Here is a 21,099-nt window from a genome sequence, read left to right on the forward strand (position 1 = left end):
GTCAATGTCCCGCTAAAGGAAGACAGTGTAAAAAACCGTGCATGCAGTGTGTCAGGTCTCAGATAAAGAAGAAGACGAGCTGTTTATTGATGCAGTAAGAAACGAATCGATGAATGAAACCTGTCATCTTTACAACGATTGACAAACACGGAATGTAACTTGAACACAACACATCCTACAAATACGAACCTGATTGAAAGAAATAATGATAATCAAATCCTTGATGACAGCAACACTCAGTAACACTCACAAAACAAATACTGTATATTGACAGTCATGTTACGTTATTTTTAAAATGTTCCCTTTTCTTTTCTAGCTTTTTAACACACTACTTTCCGCTGCGATATGCGGGTATATATATATATATATATATATATATATATATATACCCGATCTACATACTCGAATAATGGATACTTTATTCGCCATCAATGATTGTTTTGGTAAAGCCATACTCAGTGTATTCATTAGATGAACGGTAAAAAGTAAGAGCGAGGATGACTTATTGAGGCATGCAGGCTGTAGTGCGTCAACTCTATCTGAATTGCGATCACATTTGAAAAATATATCTTTTCAAGTTCTATTTAGTCCATATGTGTCAAACTCAAGGGCGGGGCCACATCCGGCCCGTTGTATTATTGTTATTAAAGCCCGGTATATGAAGCGCTGGTAACACAATAAACTACAGATCCCATAATGCAGCGCTTCAGCTGCCTTGCCGAACACTTACGAGTTAATCAAGTTATTGCGAAGCTAGCTCACACGATGCTGAAGAGAAAAGTTGATTCTGAAAATAGAGCCTTTAAAACCGATGGGAGGCTGAGTATATGTTTACTGAACCCGTGTGTCATTTGTGGAGCTAATGTGGCTGTAATTACAAATTTAATCTAAGACGGCACTATGAGACAAAACATCAGGCATTTTAAATATAAACTTGATCAAAAAAGTGGAAGTATTAGGTGCAGAAACAGAAGTATCCTCAGGGTGCATCTATTCATCCATTTCCAGAATCCAGTTTAGCAGGGCACACTTACACACCTGAATGATTTGATTTGTTATTGCTGACACATTTTATTTATATTTCTAGGTTTTGTTATGCACATGTTATTTTAGTATTAAGTAACAAAAATGTGAATCTTTACTGTCCTGGTTTAAGGTTTGAGTTGATTTATTCACGAATAATATTCCTGTCTGTTTTACCATTCCTACCAAAGATATTTCTGTCGACTGTTTCTATGTCTCTACAAGACATCCTCCATTTTTTTGAATGCAGGTTTCAAGACATTAGCAACTGAAGAAAGTAAAAGAATTTAATTTTTTCAACTGGTAGATACCGACCAATATGAAAAATTTGAGAATCCACATATTACTAAGTTCACCAATGATGATTTTGGCAAGACCATGTTCCGAGGACGGTCACTTGCTTTTCTGTTTGATTATCTTACGTTCCAGGCTGTTTTAGTGTGCACACAAGCAGAATCCAAAGAAACATTCCTTGTAAGAAAACAATCTTGTAACTGAGTTTGCTTCCATTGCCCCTCAGGGCCACCGTACATGAGTGATAAAACTAAAGCAAATGATATCATTGCTGATAACAGCAACCACTGAGAAATTTGGGAAAGATCTCAGTCTACATAAACATAGATTTTGTATGTAAATGCTTGTTTCTTAATCAGCTTGGAAGGAATAATTTTAGTATTAAAGTAGGAAAGTGTGCTGCTGGTCATTTTACATCGATTGAATGTTCGTGTCTGTCATCTTCCAGTGACCGCCATTTTTTATAGATCAATATCATACAAGGACCTACAACCACAAAAGTACCATAACAAGCAAAAAAAAAAACTATAACTACAACAAGCATAAAAGAACTATAAGAAGCACTAGTACCACAAGAAGGAGAAAACAAGGAGAGATGTTTCATTAAATTATATTTCTTCTAAGATAGATAGATTGATAGATAGATTGATGCTTTTCACTTATGTCTACTGGTGCTACTGCTACTTTCATGCCTTTTCAAATGTGTATTAATGTTATAATTCATTAGGAAAATCTGTTTGAGGGGGATTTTAAAAGTCATGGGAATAGTACTTTAGTGTCTCAGTGCTGAAATCGTTCTTTAACCCTTTTTTGTCTGCCTAATCCTGCTATAAGTGCAACAGTATAGATAAATAACCAAAGGATTCTCTTTATAACATTATTTATTGTAGTTCTTCTGTAGCTATTCCCATTTTTATATGGGGAATGCTGTTTGACTAGACTTTTCCAATAGAGGTTTCAGCATGATTTTTAGGCCTCATAAGCAATACCTTATTATAAAAGTCTGAAGAATAATCCTTTTTCATACATCATTTTTTGATTAAGCCTACTTTGGGTCAGAACCTTTCTTGAAAAAGTATTTGCAAAATGGTAATATTATACCTTGTGTCCCTATCACTATGAATGTGACAACTAATTCAGAAATTTTCGTTCTTTTCAATTTTCCTGTTTTTTAGTCATTCTGGTGTGTGATCAGACCATAGTGCGTGTATATATATTTATTCATGTTTTTACCTATTTACGTATTTATTTGTTTAAAGAGCATCTGTAAAAAGCCAAATTTCCTTCGGGGACAAATAAAGATCTACTGTATTGTGGAGAGCAGCCGGGTCCTACGTGTGTTCCAGGGGAGCAGTCATGGGCTCCTCAGTACCTCCCCCAAGACGCTTGGTGGCAGCCTCCCTGGCCGACGATGGTGCCTCAGTTTCCTGCAAGGTTCCATGGGAAACGGAGTTCTCCATAACCTTGTGGGGATCTGGGGTGGCCGCAAGAGTGTGCTGCATGGATCCCAAAGCCAACCTGGACAACTCTACAGCCACACCTGGAAGTGCAATTATCAACAGGTGATCAAGCACCTGGAGCACTTCCAGGTGGACTATAAAAAGGACCAGCATCCACCACTCAGTGGCCAGAGTCGGGTGGAATGAGGACAAAGCTGTGGAGGAGTGGTGGTGGAAGAGAAAGGAGTGTTTTGGTGTTGTGTTTAGTGCTTGGGACTGTGTTGTGATTGGAGGGATTACGGGGAAGATGTGACCTCCAGCTGGAAAAAAAAAAAAATAGTTTATTTATTTCACCCGTGCCTCCGTGTCAATCTGTGTGGGGTCGGGAGCTAAATAGCGTCATTTTTACAGTATCAATCTATCTTTTGATGCTGCAAAGATACACAATTATCTGATTTAGAAAAAAAAATGTGTTCTTAATAAATTTAGTTTCATGTCATTTTGACATTGTGGAAGGGTCTGGATTTCAGGAAATCTCCCTGAATGATTATTTTTTTATAAGTCATTGTGTTTGCCATAGCACTATTTTGTTTCCTCACTGGTGAGTCCATTTTGAATAGCTTGTAGCTAGGCCGTGAGTGCCAGGTGCTAGACCATTCCCCCTGAAAGTCACATGATAGGACGTTATTGGAGCAACGTTCAAAACTGGCACTGCATGCTGTCACATCTGAGATTATTGTTAACAGTTTCTCTTTGACTAAGAATTTTGCCTAGCATTTCTGGTATTGCTGCCTGGTTCTCTTGATCTTCTGGTCTGGACTCTTTCTACGCTGAATTATATGATCCATCTTTTTACCCCTTTTATGCCAGCTTCTTCCTATAGCTGTGAAGCTTGTGTTTAGAAATGCAGGTGGGCTTTGCCTATGCTTTATCCCAGCTTAACTTCTAACTTCTTTCTGGCATTTATTTTTCCACCTTTTTTCTCTTTGTGCCAGTACAAGCAGGTTGCCCTACTAATTCTACTAATTCTGTTTTTGATCCAGTCATGCAGTTTATTGACTTTAATATTAAATCTTGTGTTCAGTTATCAGATTCTTACATCTGTGCTTCATCAGATTTTATCTGTAAAGTGTACTTGTTTCTCTACCGAGAGGATTACCTATTGATTACTTTGTATATTAAATTGATGTTCACTAGTATGGAATGCTGCATGGAAAGCATACCAAATAGATATCATTATGTTTATTTCTGATTTGACTGAGTTGGCAGTAAATTCAATTTATGTTTTATTTAATGGATGCTTTTTTTAAGCAGTACAAATAAGTAGCCATAGGAGATGCATTCAGCCCAAGCATTCCTAGCCATATGTCTATAACTTTAAAAATATATTTGTTCATTCACCACATAACGCTTTTAGAAATCATATTATGTTTTGGAGTCAATAAATTGATGTTGTTCTTGTTTGGCAGGATAATGAAGCTTTTAATCAGTTCCTTAGCCTTGTTTGGTTTTTACTTATAGTTATGCTTCAACAGATATACATTTTTAGATATAAATATAAATAAGCACTTTGAAAATTTTCTTTTACTCTACATAGAAAGCCATCACACACTTTTTTTAGCTCAGACCAGCAGAAAAACACCAAGTGTGCAAAGGTTATGGTGCAGCACTTTTTGTATAAGTGCTATTCTGCCAGAGGTGTACATGCATCTTATAAAAAAGCACTGCATTTAGATGAATCATCATCGCTTACTGGTATGCACTTTTAGAAACTATGCTAGTAGTTCTTAAAGTGTGACTTTGAGAAACTGGCACATTTTGTAATCATTTCCATTTTTTTCAAGACCTTCTCTTTTTGCATTCTCTAGCTCATTCTGCACTGACTTCTAGTTTAAGGAAAGGTCATTTCCCCTGTTTAAACTGCAGCTGCTGTAACAACTATTGATACTATACAGAGCAGCACTAACAGTAAGCATTGCTCAGACTGAAGAATGGAAGGAATGCTTTATTTATTATTTTGCTCGTGTTAAACAGCAACAACATTTATTTCTATAACACAATTTCATACACAGAATGTAGCTCAGAGTGCATTACAAGATGTGAAAGAAATAGTTGCAAGAAAAAAAAAAAACAAATTAGAATTAGAATAGATTACAGCATATAGAATAAATAATGCATACTTTCATATGATAGATATATAAATAATAGTGAAGTAATATACTGTCGCAGTAGGGGGCACTATCGCTCCCCTGAACCCTCAGGTACCACGCCAAAACACCAGGTAAAAGCGCAAGAATATTATTTATTGTAATAATCAAGTGCACAAAGCACCACCACTCCACTCTTCTCAAATAAACAATACTAAATAATCACTAAACCAACAATACAATAACCAATCCTCTGACTCCCAGACGCGTTGCCCTCCTACCACCCAGCTCAGCTTGCCGTCTGGGAGCTCCCACAGTCCTTTTATAGTCCCTGACCCGGAAGTGTTCCTGGCCAACAGTCCACAAGTCCTTATTCCTTCCGGGTCAGGGTAAATAGTACTTTTTCTTCACCCCGGAAGCCCGTCGCTCTTCATGTGACGAACTTCCGGGTTATAGTGCACAAATGAGTCTACTGGCCTCCCGACAGCGACTCCCAGTGTTCTCCAAAGTATCCAGCAGGACTGCGCATAAAAACTACATAGTCCATGAGGCCCTGCTGGAACTCGGGACCTGTCCATGCTCTCGGGAGAGCTCCTCCTGGCGGCCTGGGGGTGAGGGCCATTATATGAAGCTGGCCATCCATCACAATACATATTAGTTTTTAAATCTCCAAAGATGAGTCTGGTGAAAAGATCAGATGGCAAGAGAGGATAGAAAAATTTGTATGTACCATTATGTGAGGAAAACATTGCATTTTATCAGTAGGCATATACAGTACAAATAAAAACATTATTATGCACAAAACATGCTACTGAGTTACCCTAAATATTTGTAGCAAAAGGGAGACAAAAACAAACCTCATATGGTGTCAGAAAAACCTGCTTCTCAATATAAGGGGCTTCATTGTAAAGGCCCTGTGTCAAAACATCAAGAAATTATTTCACCCACCTGACCATGCACAGTCAGCATGATAACTGGCCTACACTAGCTAACACATGATTACCATCTAAAGCAAGGCTGAAACAGTAATGAAATTCTAAAATGATCATAAAAGTTCAACCATTGCACAAGTAGTTTTTAAAGCTGGGGTCAGGGTTTGAGGAATGGCTGTTTTTGAACTTGAGTGGAATATAAGACTAATAACTCCAAAGTGAATTGTAGGGCAAATAAAAACATGACAGCAAGCAACAATTAAAATAATATTAGGGAAGTTAAAAGGCAATTAGAAAGGAGTATTACACATAAGGAGAACAGATTAAGTATTTTAGCAAAAAAAAAGATCAATCGTGGAGGAAATGGAGTGTATCAAGAATAGTAAAGGGAAAGAAAAATATACAGACAGTGAAATTGTAGATACTTTAAACTTGCATTTTTCTGAGGTCTTCACATGTGAAGATGTGGATAACCAGCCAGCGGTAAAAGGGACTACTAAGGAGGTACAGTATGATTTCGATATTGTAGAGAGAGAAGTGCTGCTTTGATTAAATAAGCTGAAATAACAAATCACTAGGATGAGAAAATATTTATCCTTGACTTCTTAAAGAGGTTAGTGAGTACACAAATAGACCCTTTATGCATAGGGAGTCACTGCGCACTGAGGAAATTCTGAAAAATGGCAAATATTATCCTGTTATATAAAACAATTGATCGAGCAAATCCAAGTAACTATAGACCTGAAAGGTTAAATTGCATCACAGGTAAAGTAAAGGATAAGACTGAGAAACACATGGAAAGAACAAGAGTTTCAAGGATTCAGACAACAACTAATATGCTGGAATATTATTTGGAAGCATCAAGAATATACAGTAAATAACAAGCTGGTTATGTTTGCAGAAGATACCAAGCTAGGTGGACTGGAAGGTAATCTAGAATTCGTTGAACCATTACAGAAGAACTTCCATATAGTGTTCAAAAGTCAATAAGAAGGCTAAATGGAATATTAGATTATACAACACGATGTATGGAGTACAATTCCAAGGAGGTTAAGTTAAGTTTTGTATTGCACTGGTGAGACCTCATCTGGAGTAATGTGTGTAGTTTAGGTGTCCAGGCTACAAAAAGGACATAGCAATGCTGGAAAAAATCCAGAGAAGACCAACCTGTGCCGTACAACAATGTCGATTATGCAACATAAATAATGTAAAAAAAAAATTATTTTTTCCATGGATGTTCTTCACATTGTTTGCTGTTGTACAGCATGGGTGACCTTTAGGTTCTATTATATTCTAAACATGTTTATCACATTCTGCATGAAAACATGAAATTAAACATTTTTCTCGGCCATCAGTACAAACTACGTGACATATAAAAAAAATATCATTTTTGGGTGTAGTATTCCTTTAAGTAGATAAGAGTATGAAATGTGCAATGAGTAGGCAGATATGGCCAACATGCACTATTTCAAAAGCTTGCATCTCAGCTTTAATCACTACATAATGCCTCTCAGAGATCCCATTCATTCTGTGTTGTATTTCCTTCTGTATGTGGTGGGAGTGGTGTCTTCATTCAATAAGCCGAATGACTTGATCATCAAGTCCTTCCATGAGAATCCTAAAAACAAAGTGGACTGTTTCATTTATGTGAGGTAAAATGCCCAGAGGGGACTGGGCGGTCTGGAATCCCTGCAGATTTTATTTTTTCTCCAGCCGTCTGGAGTTTTTTTTAGTTTTTTCTGTCCTCCCTGGCCATCGGACCTTACTCTTATTCTATGTTAATTAATGTTGACTTATTTTAATTTCTTACTATGTCTTTTATTTTTCTATTCTTCATTATGTAAAGCACTTTGAGCTACATTTTTTGTATGAAAATGTGCTATATAAATAAATGTTGTTGTTGTTGTTAATGAGCATAATGTATACAATATTGATATATTATGGACTCCGTCAATAAATTGGAGACTTAATTAATATTTATGAGAGACCCTGCAGTGATATCTCAGGAGTGTTTTGTAAAAGGTGCGGAACAACTAACACAGAAGTTGAAAAATTGTTCTGCACCCTTGCAGGGAATTCCATCCACTCAAAGATTTTTTGCCATAATGCATTGAAACTGTTTCAAATCAAAATTCACAAGTTAAATACAAAAGAAATTTGATTAATTGCTTTTGACTTTTAAAAAAAATATATTTTTCCTCAGAATATTTCAAGAAGAGGTTTAAATTGGCATCATATGATACTGTTAAAATGGAATAAAAAAATGATATTGAAAATGCATTGATAGGATGCTTGCAGCGTACCTTGTTTGTCAGTGTCAGGGAGGAGAGGACAGCATCAGGAGCAGAACCTGTAAATTGTGTATTTGAACACAATGCATTCTGTCATTTTCTTGCTTATTTTCTACCTGGTTCACTGTCTACTGGTAATTGTATTTCTATTATAGACCTTCTTTTGATGCTGGCAGGATATTTACAAGCTTTACTCTGGGAGATGAAAGGCTTTTTAAATGCATACATAAAAGAATTATTGTGGTAGAAAAAAATCTATAAAACCTCATCTTTATCAACTTACAAATAAGTGGCCATCTACTTAGAGGGATTAAAGGCAAGGCCGTGATCATGGACTCATGCACCTAATCATGCAGTACCTTAATAAAAAAAACAAAAAGGTTATTTATTCTGCAGACCAGCAGAAGTAAAAGGGCACATTTCTACCTCTTTTTCAATCAGTCAAAACATTTGTACTTGCCCTCACTGAGATAATCTTTTGCATCCTTGCTGTTCTTTGCATGTTATTCCCATTTATGGAAGTTTAAATAACATGTGTTACTATAGCACATTTTTATGCAAAGAATATAGCTCAAAGTGATTTACTAGAAAAAGAAAATAACAAAAAAAATTTAAAAAGAATCAAATTAGGTAAGAATAATAATGAGTAAGTAAACAAAAAATAAATAAATACATCCATACAAAATTATACAACATAGATATATAATTAGGAGAAATGTAACATCCTTATATTTAATATAATACTGTCAGCTTCTAAGAGTGAGTCCAATGATAAGTTCAAGTGGCCAGAATGACAGAAAAAAAATTAATAATAAAAAAAAAATCTTAAGCTGGAGAAAAAAAATCAGCAGGTGTTCCAGGTTCAGAAGACCTCCCAGTCCCCACTGGGAACTCCATCTTACATAAATGTACTAAATCATTCTTCACTGTTTCCAGACTTTGTCCCAGAGGATTCGATGTAGTCAGACTTGTGGACATCTGGGGCAGTCACCTTTATTTAAGGATCACATGTGACTGCGCACAAAATACCACCACAGAAGAACCAAAAAAGACAGCAGAGAAAAGCAGTGATTAATAAATATTGCAAATTCCTGAAGAATATGATAATTCTATGTCTAAACAGTCTATTAAGAGTACAACAAAAATGTAACTCCAAAAAATCCAAATCAAAAAAGTAGGTTTTTACCAATTTTTTTTAAATGTTCCACAATATTAGCCTGGTGTAGCTCTATTGGTAAAGCAAGATCTCCTTTATTTGCATACCAGTCTGATGCACTCTGATTAATAAAATTACGTCAGCCACCCTAGGATATTCTCTTTGGTTAATGGAGAAGTTTGTGAAGAAGCTAAATTGTGTGTGCAAACCTTCAAACTGAGCTATTCTGAGAGTAACGTATGGCCTGATTTTTTCTGCTTTTGCATTGTCGTGATTTTAAGATTCCCCAGCCGTACTTATCTTTTTTAATCATCTTTTGACAATTGTATTTGCTGACGGTCATGCTTTTTTTTACACAACATTATTAGATGTTGATTGTTGAAATTTGCCAAAGCGTTTTTGTTTTTTTTACGCAGAGAGCTTGCTGAGTTTGCTCAAACACATTTTCCCTGTAAATCTGCTGTGCAACCAGCTTAGGCAATTTTTTTCCCAGTGTCCCACAATACGTTGTGAGTACTACAAATTATTTAATGTGAGGAGTTGTTTGCCAGAATTGCTGTAAGTTACCTTGCTCTCTCTCTAGGATAAAAACAAATGGCTTCATGATCAACAGCTCTCTCCTATGTTTACATCGCTATGGTAACTGGGATCATTATGTCATATTAACACCTACAACAGGATTGCTAAATTTCGGCTACATTAATTTTAATATAACACAATACTGTACCTACAAACCAGCTCAGTCCAGTTCATTGTTGAAGGGTGTCAATGCCAGCTCAGGTAGTATCAGGAACAAGACTTCTACCAACCATGGAAAGCCACAAGTGCACAGTAGGGTTCATTTGCTCACAGACACACCTCTATGTGAGGTCAATCTAGAATATAATGTAACACACCTGTGGCTGGAAAACTGGACTAAAACCCACATGACAAGGAGAGAATGTGTAAATTGTACAATTGGTCTGAGCAGTGAGGCAGCAGTGCTAACTACTGTGCTACCATGTCCTCCTGAGATAAAACAATTGTCCAAGTCCTTTCTCTCTCTCTCTCTCTCTCTGGATCTCCCGAGCTCCTACCACTAGGCCCAATTTATTTATTTTATTATTTATTATAATATTTATTTATTATGACTGATCCAACACACTGACTTAATTTTAAATTGCTTCAAGTTCTGCATGCCTTGGAGGTGGTGCAGAACCCTATCCCACCTAAAGGGTTAAAAAATCACATCCTTACACTCTCAAATTTTATAAAGCCTGCTATGCCAAATCCAGAGATTCTGGAAGGCTTTAAATTACATAAAGAACAATGGCTAATTGGTATAATGCAAATGCTAACAAAACTTTACAAATTAGCTAGAGATGTGATTCTTTCTACACTACCTCCAATTGATCCAGTAGCTTTTCAGAAAGCAGTTATTTTTGCTGGAAAGAGGTATAAACAAATGAACTCCCTCTTCTCTAATTTTATTTCATAGTTTAGTCTGTCAACATTCTGCTCAAGGTTCAAGATAATTAGACCAACTACCCTGGATTACTTCACAGTCTATTCAAGACCCAATTGTATCAGCCATTGAGGATGTTGTTCCTTCTTTAGTAGCTGAAAAGGTATGTCCACCACCATCATGTTTTCCACAGCCTTTGATAGTCTCTCCTGTCATCAGGGTAACGACTTATTAAACAATTCTTCTTCTACAGCCTCGAAAAACAGAGAAACTTAAAACTAAAACAACAAAAAAGGTTGCAACTCCTAAAAAACAAGCGAAGAATATGATGCAAGGATATAGTCTCTAAAACTGCTTCAGTGGACTATTGTGATCCTGATTTATTTTTCTTCTTGGCCATCCCATTTCTCTGAACCCTGTTTGATATTGGAAAAATGCAAAATACCGGAAAGATGTACAAATTCAAATGACTTCTGGTTTTGCCATGTCTAATTTGATAAAGAACTTAGAAAATATGCAATCTCAGCCAATAGTTAAAAAATGATTGTAGCAGTAGGTGTAGTAGATTATGATGGTGAGCATTTTAAAAGATTGGACTACCCAGCTGTATATAAATTATTAAAGAAGGTTTTTTCCAAAGCATTAATAAAGCTGTCACCTATTCCAGCACTTGATCAATTGGGACCTAATTCAATAAATAATGCATATGCTATAAATAAAATTATTAAAAAACTCCTTAATTCTTACCTGCATCCAGACATCACTTTGAATCGGATGAATGTGTTCAATCTAAAATCTGAATCTGCTGTGAAACTAATAGACTGGTGGTTGGCTAATTTTTAGTAATTGTTAGTAATCTTAGTTTTTTATATGTCCTTTCCTGCCTCAACCCTTATTTTAACCTTCAGTGACCAGGGCTCTACCGTTAAATCTTATATTTTAATGCCTAATTTTAAAATTTTCATTTTTTTAGCCTTAATCTTAAAATTTTGTTCTTATGTCACTGTTGCATGTTCTACCCTACACCCATTCTAAACTTAATTTTAGAGTTTTTAGCCCAAATCTAAACAGTTGTATTGTTTTGCCTAATCTAAAGATTTAGATTAGAGGATCTCATCTTAATACAGATTGTTTTGTTTAGATGGTCTGTTCCTACCCCAACCCTGAGCTTAACCCAAGTGACAGGGGCGCTAATGTTACAGTCAATGCCTAACCCTAAACATTCACATTGGCAGCCCTAATGTTAAGATTTCCCTTTTTTTTATCTTAATATTATGTGTAGTCCCTCAGGCTAAAACTGCATCCTGAGGGGAGACACACACACATATATATGGATCAGTTTTATAATTATTTATTTATTTATTTATAGAAATAGCATTTTAAATAACAATTATTCTCTTTTATTTATTCCTAGTGTAACAGTATTTAAAGGTTTTTTAGAAAGTATATTTTTAGGTATATGTCTAGGTTTACTTTAAGGGGTGGGTATTTTAAGTATTTTACACAACCTCTTTGTAGACCTTTACATTTACCTTTTAAGACTCTTTTAGAAGCCCTATTTATTGTTTTAATATAGGGATAATGGGGAAAATTTAATTATAAATGGGGTGATTTTAATAGTCTGGTGGCATGTATCTAATAAGATATTTTTTACGTGACGAGTGTGCAAGTACCTCTGTCCTATGGGACCGTCATCCTCCAGTAACACATAGAGCCTGTGATACAAGAGATCAGTGTTTTATACTTGGGACAACTTTTGGGGAGGGGGGCTGTTCCTGTCACTACCCAATCTTTGCTACATAGAATGGAGCATAATATGCTTAATCTATCCAGTGACAACACAATGTATAACTAATCTATGCAGAACAACAAAGTATTTTCACAATATTAACATTCTGGTCAGCTATTGTACCCCTCAAATGAAAATATGTATCTGAAAAACATGTATCTGCATATGCAGTTCAGATCAGGCTGAGTCTTTATTTATTTTTAATGTATGCAGGGTGCAAAGCCAGCTGAAGCACCGAACTAATAGTGACACCATCCATGTGTGTATGCAGTATAAATTATTCACGCGTGCATAAAACAGATCAGGCAGCACCATAAAGTGCAAGGTAGTGTATGCTTGCAGTACACATCTGTGAATGTTCTGCTATTGCAGAACACAAAACGGGCAGTTAGCGTAGACCAGGTAGTGATATCTACTGTATATCAAACACTGGCTGCTACAGCTCTGTGATGTCACTCCCTTCTGGAGTCAGACACAGGAATGTATTCTTAAACTGTAGTGTCATAATTATGTGCGTTTAGGCTACTGATTATGTTACTTCTTCTCCTACAATAATAGTTTTACTGACTGATTAGATGACAGCTTTATTGATTTTTTATTTAATATTTTTATCTTCATTCACTATTTTGTGTTTTTCTTTACTTGTTACACTTCCTGTTATTTGTATGTTTGGCCTAAGGGGGCAAGGCCTCATCACACTACCATGGGTGATCTAATAAGAACTTAGCATGCAGTAAACTATTGATGAGGTACTAGCTTTTCTGCTTGTCTTATTCAGTTCACCTTTTGTTTCTGGATATTATAAGCCTTGATTTTCTTGAAACCTTTATGTTAGATTTTCTACTGTTTCACTTTTGAGTCTGTTTCCTACTTTTTGTTTTCAGAACTGTAGGTTTTAATTGTGATCTCTTTTTAAGTATGCCTTTCTTAGAGTTTTAGTTCTCCTTTGCTTTTAGACATATTGCCTTTTTTCACTTTGGACCTTAATAATTAAAAATAGTTTTGTTTATTGGCACAGGGTCTTACAGTTCCCTTCTACCTTAAAGTGTAGGCGTCAGTCCTGCATGGAGTTTAATTTCTCGATCTCTTTTGAAAAATGAATGCCTCTTTGAAGTTTTGGTGCATGAGACCATAAAAATAGTTAAAAAGCTAAAATTCTAGACAGCTCTTTACCTGTGATATTCATAAAAATTTTAGTATACACAGAATTTATTAATTTTGGTACACTGCTTTCTACAGATGTACAGTTTAATTTAACAATAATACATTTGTAGGTGAAAAAAATTGGCAAAATTGAAGGCTGTTATGAAATATGTGGGTTAGACTTGTTCAAAACAGTTTTTTTACTTTTTATGATTTAAAACATGCTTGTAAACATCACATTTTGGAATACAGTACATCACTTGCAGAAGTTGTGTTGAATGATGTCAATGGGTCACAGCTATTTAAGTCACTATGGACCTCTTTGTCCACAAACCCGAATTGCAATCAAAATAATTTTTCAGCTTAGTGATTGATTTTATGTGGTTTAAAAGACTTATGTAGTTTCTTCTCACAACAACCTTTGGTTTTTATATTTGGTATTGGTGCTTTCACTGTATTGGTTTACTTATTTTTGAGTAAGGATTTCTCATTCTTCTCCTGGTCTACTTTTTCAATTTTTATTTTTTGCCTTTCTCTAACTTTGCTAAAACAAAAGCATGAATCCATAAACCTGTCTAGACATCAAAATCCCTTTCTATTTTGTCATATTTGTTAAGGGTACTTGTAGCTATTGTGAGTGCGAAAAAGATGAGGCACAAAATCAGTGTCAAAGTTATGATGGGAGAAATTAAATGAGAAGTCCTGAATTGAAACCAAAGTTAAAAACCCAAAACAAAGACTTCGTCAGAAGCTAAGCCAATGAAAAATTCTTTACAACGTTTCTCCAACTAAGGATAAAGTTGTGACAAAGGTAATAAATATCAATTTCTTAAAATTATACCAAGTCCAAAAACTAATTATAAATTATAATACCTGTTAACAAAAATACATTGAAGAGTACAGGATAACAGTATACTAGCACCCTAAACTCTACAAAAAGTTAATCCTTCCATTTTTCCCTTTAGATTTGAAGTGGAAGTCTGAGGTAACATTAACTGTATAACTTAGCCTAGCAAAAGCTCTCTAACAATTGAAAAAAATGGAGGCCAGAAATGCTACAAAGTTATGTAATTTAAATACATTATTTACAAATACTGCAGATTAGCCATTGTAAAATGTGCAAGAGAAACAAATTCATACACAATTCTTTGGGCAAATTGTATATGACTGAGAGAATTGAAATGCATATGATGTTGAGATTTGCAGTATGTTTCATCCTAACTTGAATAAGTGTGTATTTCATCTAGGTCTAATTGTCCTTCTATATCCAAAAATGTTATTGTGTGGTTCTGTTCAAATGGTTGACTTACATTATTTAATGAGATCTTGTTTTGGAATTCCACAAGTTGGTATCCTTATTTCAATTAGCAAGTAAAATTAATAGAGTAAATAGAGTAAAGGGGTTAGTTAGATAATCAGTTTATCCAGGTTTATTTTAACAAACCAACATGTAGTACAAGAAATGTTATGTTGAAAGATTGTATTTTAGGCAGATTTGAAGATTGAAAGATGTTAATATAAAAATGTTTTAATGCTGAAAACAATACTATATATTAAATATTGTGCAAGTTAGAAATGGTGGCAATATATTAGAGGATAACAATGGGGCTGTTACCCTAGCATTCTCCGTCTATAGATGAGCCAGAAACCTATTGCAATGGTGAGGGTATGTATTATATAAAATTAAATATGAGAGCTGAATACACAAGTACTCCAATATCTCATAACACATTTTCTGTTCCTGTTACTTATTGTTGTAATCCATTCTCAGTCTTTCTCACACATCTTTCAAATGCAAATGTTTTACCTTACCTCACACATTTCAAGAACAGAATCTCTCATGCAGCTTAATATCTGACCTGGAGTCACTTCCAGGGGTATTCTCACAACCACTTCTAGAGTCAGGAATGTCCCCAGAAAACTGGACAACCTCCTTCTAAATACTGGACTTACACTTACTTGTATGTTTGTATTTATAAGGCTTTCAAATACATGGGAAGCTATTAGCAATTATTAACACTAAAGAATAACTGCATCATTAAATTAAAATAAAGGAAAGTTGTCAGCTCATGGGAATAGATTAGCAGACTCAACATGATATGTGCAAGTGAGCTAATTTTAAACATAAATTAATTGAACAATTGATATCTTTAACAGAAAAATATATCCTTTTTCCTATTGTTACAGATATTTCTTCTGTGGAACTAAGGATCGTAAAGACATTGGACCATCTCTGTGATACCCTTTATAGCAGTAAGCTGCCTCTTGTGTAATGTCATTGTTTTCTGATGATTCTTGAGTTTGACTTTATCTCAATATTAAGATAAGATATTAAGGGTTTTGATATTAAGCTAGATTATTCTCTAGATTAATCCTCTAGATTATTCTTCCATTGTTAACTGCAAATATCAGCAATTGTTGGTTTCACACAGAGAACAACAATGTGTTTGCATTTATAAATGCATTCTCGTAGCCAGATAGCTTTCATACAAGTGTACAGTGCAACCATTCTTGGCATGTGTCTTGCATGTGTCTTGGTTTTAAGGTTGGTAGGCTCAATATTCTGCAGTGTTTTGGTGCTTTTGCATTCATTTTGGCAGTTGCTTTCTGGTTCCCATGAGACCACAGGATACATGTGCTGAATGCATTACCATTATGTGGTGGGCAAAACTATGGCTTTAAAAATACACTAATGTTTGATTTAATGGGTGTCATTTAAAATAAACGTTATCTGGCTGACACAGCACCCTGGTTTAGGGAAAGGAAATCAAAACCTAAAGTGGAAATCCACGCCACTTGGCAGTTGTTTACAGAATTTATGAATTGCTGATTAATTATATTTTGTCTTAAACATAAATGAGCAACACATTGCCATATTGTGGAGGACATTTTCATTGCTGAATTCAAGTGGCAATCCTGCATAACTAGAAAAACGTCACTTCAAAGCTCACCAGCAATTACACATAGCATATACACAAATTGAATTAGCAAATGTTTATGAAGCTGTCTCAATCAATGTGTTGTATTTACGCTGTTGAGTTTCAAAAGAAAAATGATGTATTTCTGTATTGCACATACCTCACTAATCAATGAGATTTGTCTCTTTTTATTATGATCATGTGCTGACTTTTAATTAAGCTTGGGGATTACTGAAAAGGCCAGTCCAAGCAGATCAGTTTGTTTAAGTTTCAAACAAGCTTTCTAATTAAAAATCAGTCTAATAAAACAAGATTAAAATCAATCTAGCAGGGATGTATAATGAATTAACTGGCAGATTGAGAAAGTTGCTTCTTAAAAGAGGGAGTGTAAAGTTGTCCCTGTGCAGCAAATTTGGCATCTGTCATGTTCTACTTATAAAATCGGTTACCATTTCTAGTGAAATTGTATGATACTGGTATAATTGTACAAGCATAAGTAGATAGCGTATTTTTTTAATCTTTTCAAATACAGCTATTTGCTACACAATACATTAATGTGCTTTTTTTATTTTTTGTATTACACACATGGAAAATGTATATCTATTTATAAACACTGCATATCCATATTAATAAAAGGATAGGTGTCTGTGTGTCCATCTGGTTGCTATGTCTCTGTCATTCCAAAAGATGGCACATCATAAACATTTGTAATAATAAGATGCGTTACATTTGTCATAGTAATAGATGGCACAACACAAACATTTGAACCGCTTTTACAATTCCCATACCAAACAGCATATAGCTGAGCCATATGCATTGCATGGTGCACAGCAAACGGTAAACCAAAGTTAACACATGAGCACAAATAGTAACATCTATAATATACAGTATATATGTACCAGTAACGGCGCATACACTTGAATTTGCTTGACTTGAGCATTCATAGTTTTCATACTCTTTCTCTGTACATTTGGAATTCATTTGCTCAGAGGTTGATGTCTTCTTTTTCTCCACTCTAGCGGCACGCTTCTTCTCTTCTTCTGTTGGCATCTTTTTGCATTAAAACTGATTAAGTCAGTATTTGTGTTGCAATTACTTAGTACGTTTTTGCTTAATTTTTCACTTAAGCTGGCACTTAAGTCTTCAATCTGCCTTAAGAATGATTTAAGATATGAACAGGTAGGGGAAGTGACGGCGAAGGTGGTAGAGAATGAGAACGGTGGCCGTGCGGGCTGCTGCCGAGAGTTGATTCTACAATAAAATAAAAATAAAAAGAGGAATAACCTTGGAGGGCAATCATCACCCGGAAAGCAGATAGTAGACATCACGTAGTATATGTGTGCCAAATTTCAGGTCAATAGGCCAAATGGTTTGCGAGCTACTAGTGATTTAAAATCTTGGATGGACACCCAGCCACGGTAGCATTATATTATAAAAGGTGATGTGCATAAATAACAAACTGAAGTAGATTGTTAATAAAAGGAATAATTTCTTTAACTCTCAGATACCTCAGGAACTTCATTCCAATGTTTTCAAATTGCACTGTTTTTTTAATCTCATTACTATAAGCAAGACCAATATATGCATCTCAATTTTGTACCACTCTCTTGTGTCCCCATTGTGATTCATCTCTATGTGGTGTTTATGATAAACAAGAAATAAATCATCGTAATACTGTTACTAAGATTTGGAATTAGATATGACTAGTAAGCTAAACTATTACTAATGCTTATTAACTTTCAAACAAGTCATACCACGCAAAACAAAGCAAAGCAAACTCAACTTTATTTTTACGTATGTAAAAAAGCTACATTCTATAGTCAGAGTTCACTGGATATAAAACTGAACCTGACATCTGTCACGTTTTCACTCAAAATGATGTTAATTTCTCCTTTAGCCTATGAAAAAAAAAATCTCAAAAATATTTGTAGTTTTGCAGTAATAAACTAAATGAAAATGGGGGTTTGTACTATTATTAAATTATATGTAATCTTTCTGCTTCACGTATTAGAATAAATCGATTTTAGCATTGAGAGTTACTGGCTTGGGCTATAGGTAATAAATGGAGAAATCAAAAGCAAATTCAGTTGTCTTATAATTGAGACATCTGGAAAAATCCAGAGAAAAGACCTTGTGGAATTTTTATTTGTGACTTTGCTAATGTATATAGAACATACCTTCTATTAAATCGCAAAGTGTAATACGATAGTTTCCTAATTTAAAGCGAAGTAGAATAGTTTACCAATTCCTTATACATCATAGCTATGAACAGATGCTTGCAGAAAGTTTTAAACATTACTCAGTACCTTCCACATACTGGCAACCACTAGGATATTTCCTACAATCTTTTTAATATTTTATGAACATACTGTTCATACATCAGTACATGCTATACATCCTTGATTGGTTTAACAAACATACAGTATATGACTAAATTAATAGCTTTTTGGTAAATGTGTACTTACTTGATTAATTGATTTTGATACAAACAGCTGTAGAAAACAATAAAATCGGTGGTATGATCCCAAAGATGTGAGACGCCCACCAGGGAATGACAAGTTTGCAGCTCCTGAATTATAACATTGTTAATATTAGCAAAAGAAGACATCTGCCTGGTGTCACAATGTAGTCAGGGTTTCATCTCTGGCTCTAGTGTCTATTATTTTTACCTCTTTCATTTTACTGCTGTTTGTGTACTCCATTAAATATGCCAAACATTTTTTGTCTTTCCTTTTTTTTGTATTTTTTCTTTAATACGTATTTTGCATATTTATGTTTATATACTTATTATGTACTTCAATTTAGTTCATAGTATTTGTTAAATTCCTTGCCGTTTATGAGTTGAGCCTAGTCAGATGGAGCCTCCTAATACTGCTGTGTGGCTGCCCTATGCATGGAGGCATTGAGGTTCTTTTATGTTTATTTAGCACTATTTTTGAGTTAGATTTTTTGAATAGTTGTAAGTGCTTTTTTCACTCTTTCTTTTTGAATTGTGGTTACTGGATTTAGATTTTTGGATTGCAAACTTGATTTTTATTAACTTCTGTCTAACCTTTTTGACTCCTTTTGTTCTTCTTTGCTTATAACCTGTAAAAATATTAAGGAACTTTGTTTTGACATTTGAGCCAGGGGTTTTACACAGGTACCCTTCCCCTTGCTGTTTTTTTTTTTTTAAACTAGAAGTCTTCAGCACTTTATGATCTTTCAGGCTGCAAACCCTACTTCTTGAGTTTGTGCTTGAGCTTGTCCTGGGTTTTGAGTTTTGTGTAGCTCAGCAACTCATAACACCTGGACTTACTCCTCAACTCATAGGGTTATTAACGATCTATTTTGTTAATTTGATTTTGTGTTTTACTAATTTGTTTATTTGGGACATCTACGTGCCTAAAGTTGGGTTTTTTTGGACTCATGGAGTTTTGTTTTTATAAATAATTAGTTTTTCTCTATTTTCACTTTTGAAAAACATAATTTTTTATTGTCTTCCCCTGACATTTTGAATTCCTGCAAGCACTACCATTTCAGAGCTCCCTCACTGACTGGTGCCTATGCGATTTCTCCTGGATATTCTAGAGAGTGCAAAATGCATGCCTTCATTACTAGAGAAAGCTCGTCACAGGTGTTTCCTCCTTATCTGAGTTTGGATCAATTTAACATTCAATGTGTGAGTTTCTGCATATTTTCCCTTAATGTTTTCTGAGTATCATATTGCTAAAACCTGTGATTTTTATTTAACTTTTTCCAGCTTGCTGAAAGATTAGTTTGTCCCTCTTTGCTAAGGGCCCCACAAATAATTTTTGAGTTTGCTTCATCTCCTGACCCCTTTAATTAAATTATTACTTGCTACTGCTTAGTCAGAACACCTGACTCACAAGGGTTCTTTGATAAAATAATTTTAATGATAAATGAGAGACTTAATAATACATTTTATTTGAAAGCGCCTTTCAGAACACTCAAGGACACTGTACACAGTAAAAATAATAATAAAAGTAAGAAAATAAAAAGCAGGCAAAAGAGCAAGTAATTTACAAGATCATAAAACATAAAACATAAAACAGTTCCAAGATAGGAAAATGGAGAAAGTTATGTGGGATAAGCTATTTTGAATAGGTGAGTTTTAGTCTAGACTTAAAAAGAGAGAAAGAGGTGATGTTTCTTATTTCAGGAGGTAGGGAATTCCAAAGTCGAGGAGCAGAGCAACTGAAAGCCCTGCTCCCCATAGTGGCAAGACGGGGGACAGGGACAGAGAGAGAAAGAGAAGAAGAGGATCTGAGACACCGAGATGGGATGATGATCTGTACCAAATCAGAGAGATATGGAGGAGAGAGATGATGAATAGCCTTAAATGTATACAGAAGTATTTTAAAATTAATGCGATATTTGACCGGAAGCCAATGGAGCTGCTGGAGAACAGGGGTGATGTGGTGAATAGAAGGGGTCCTGGTGATAATACGGGCAGCAGAGTTCTGAACACGTTGAAGCTTATGAATTGATTTTTGAGAAAGGCCAAAAAGAAGTGAATTACA

This window comes from Polypterus senegalus, chromosome 5 (assembly GCF_016835505.1).
Source record: "Polypterus senegalus isolate Bchr_013 chromosome 5, ASM1683550v1, whole genome shotgun sequence".
In the NCBI taxonomy this organism is placed as follows: domain Eukaryota; kingdom Metazoa; phylum Chordata; class Cladistia; order Polypteriformes; family Polypteridae; genus Polypterus; species Polypterus senegalus.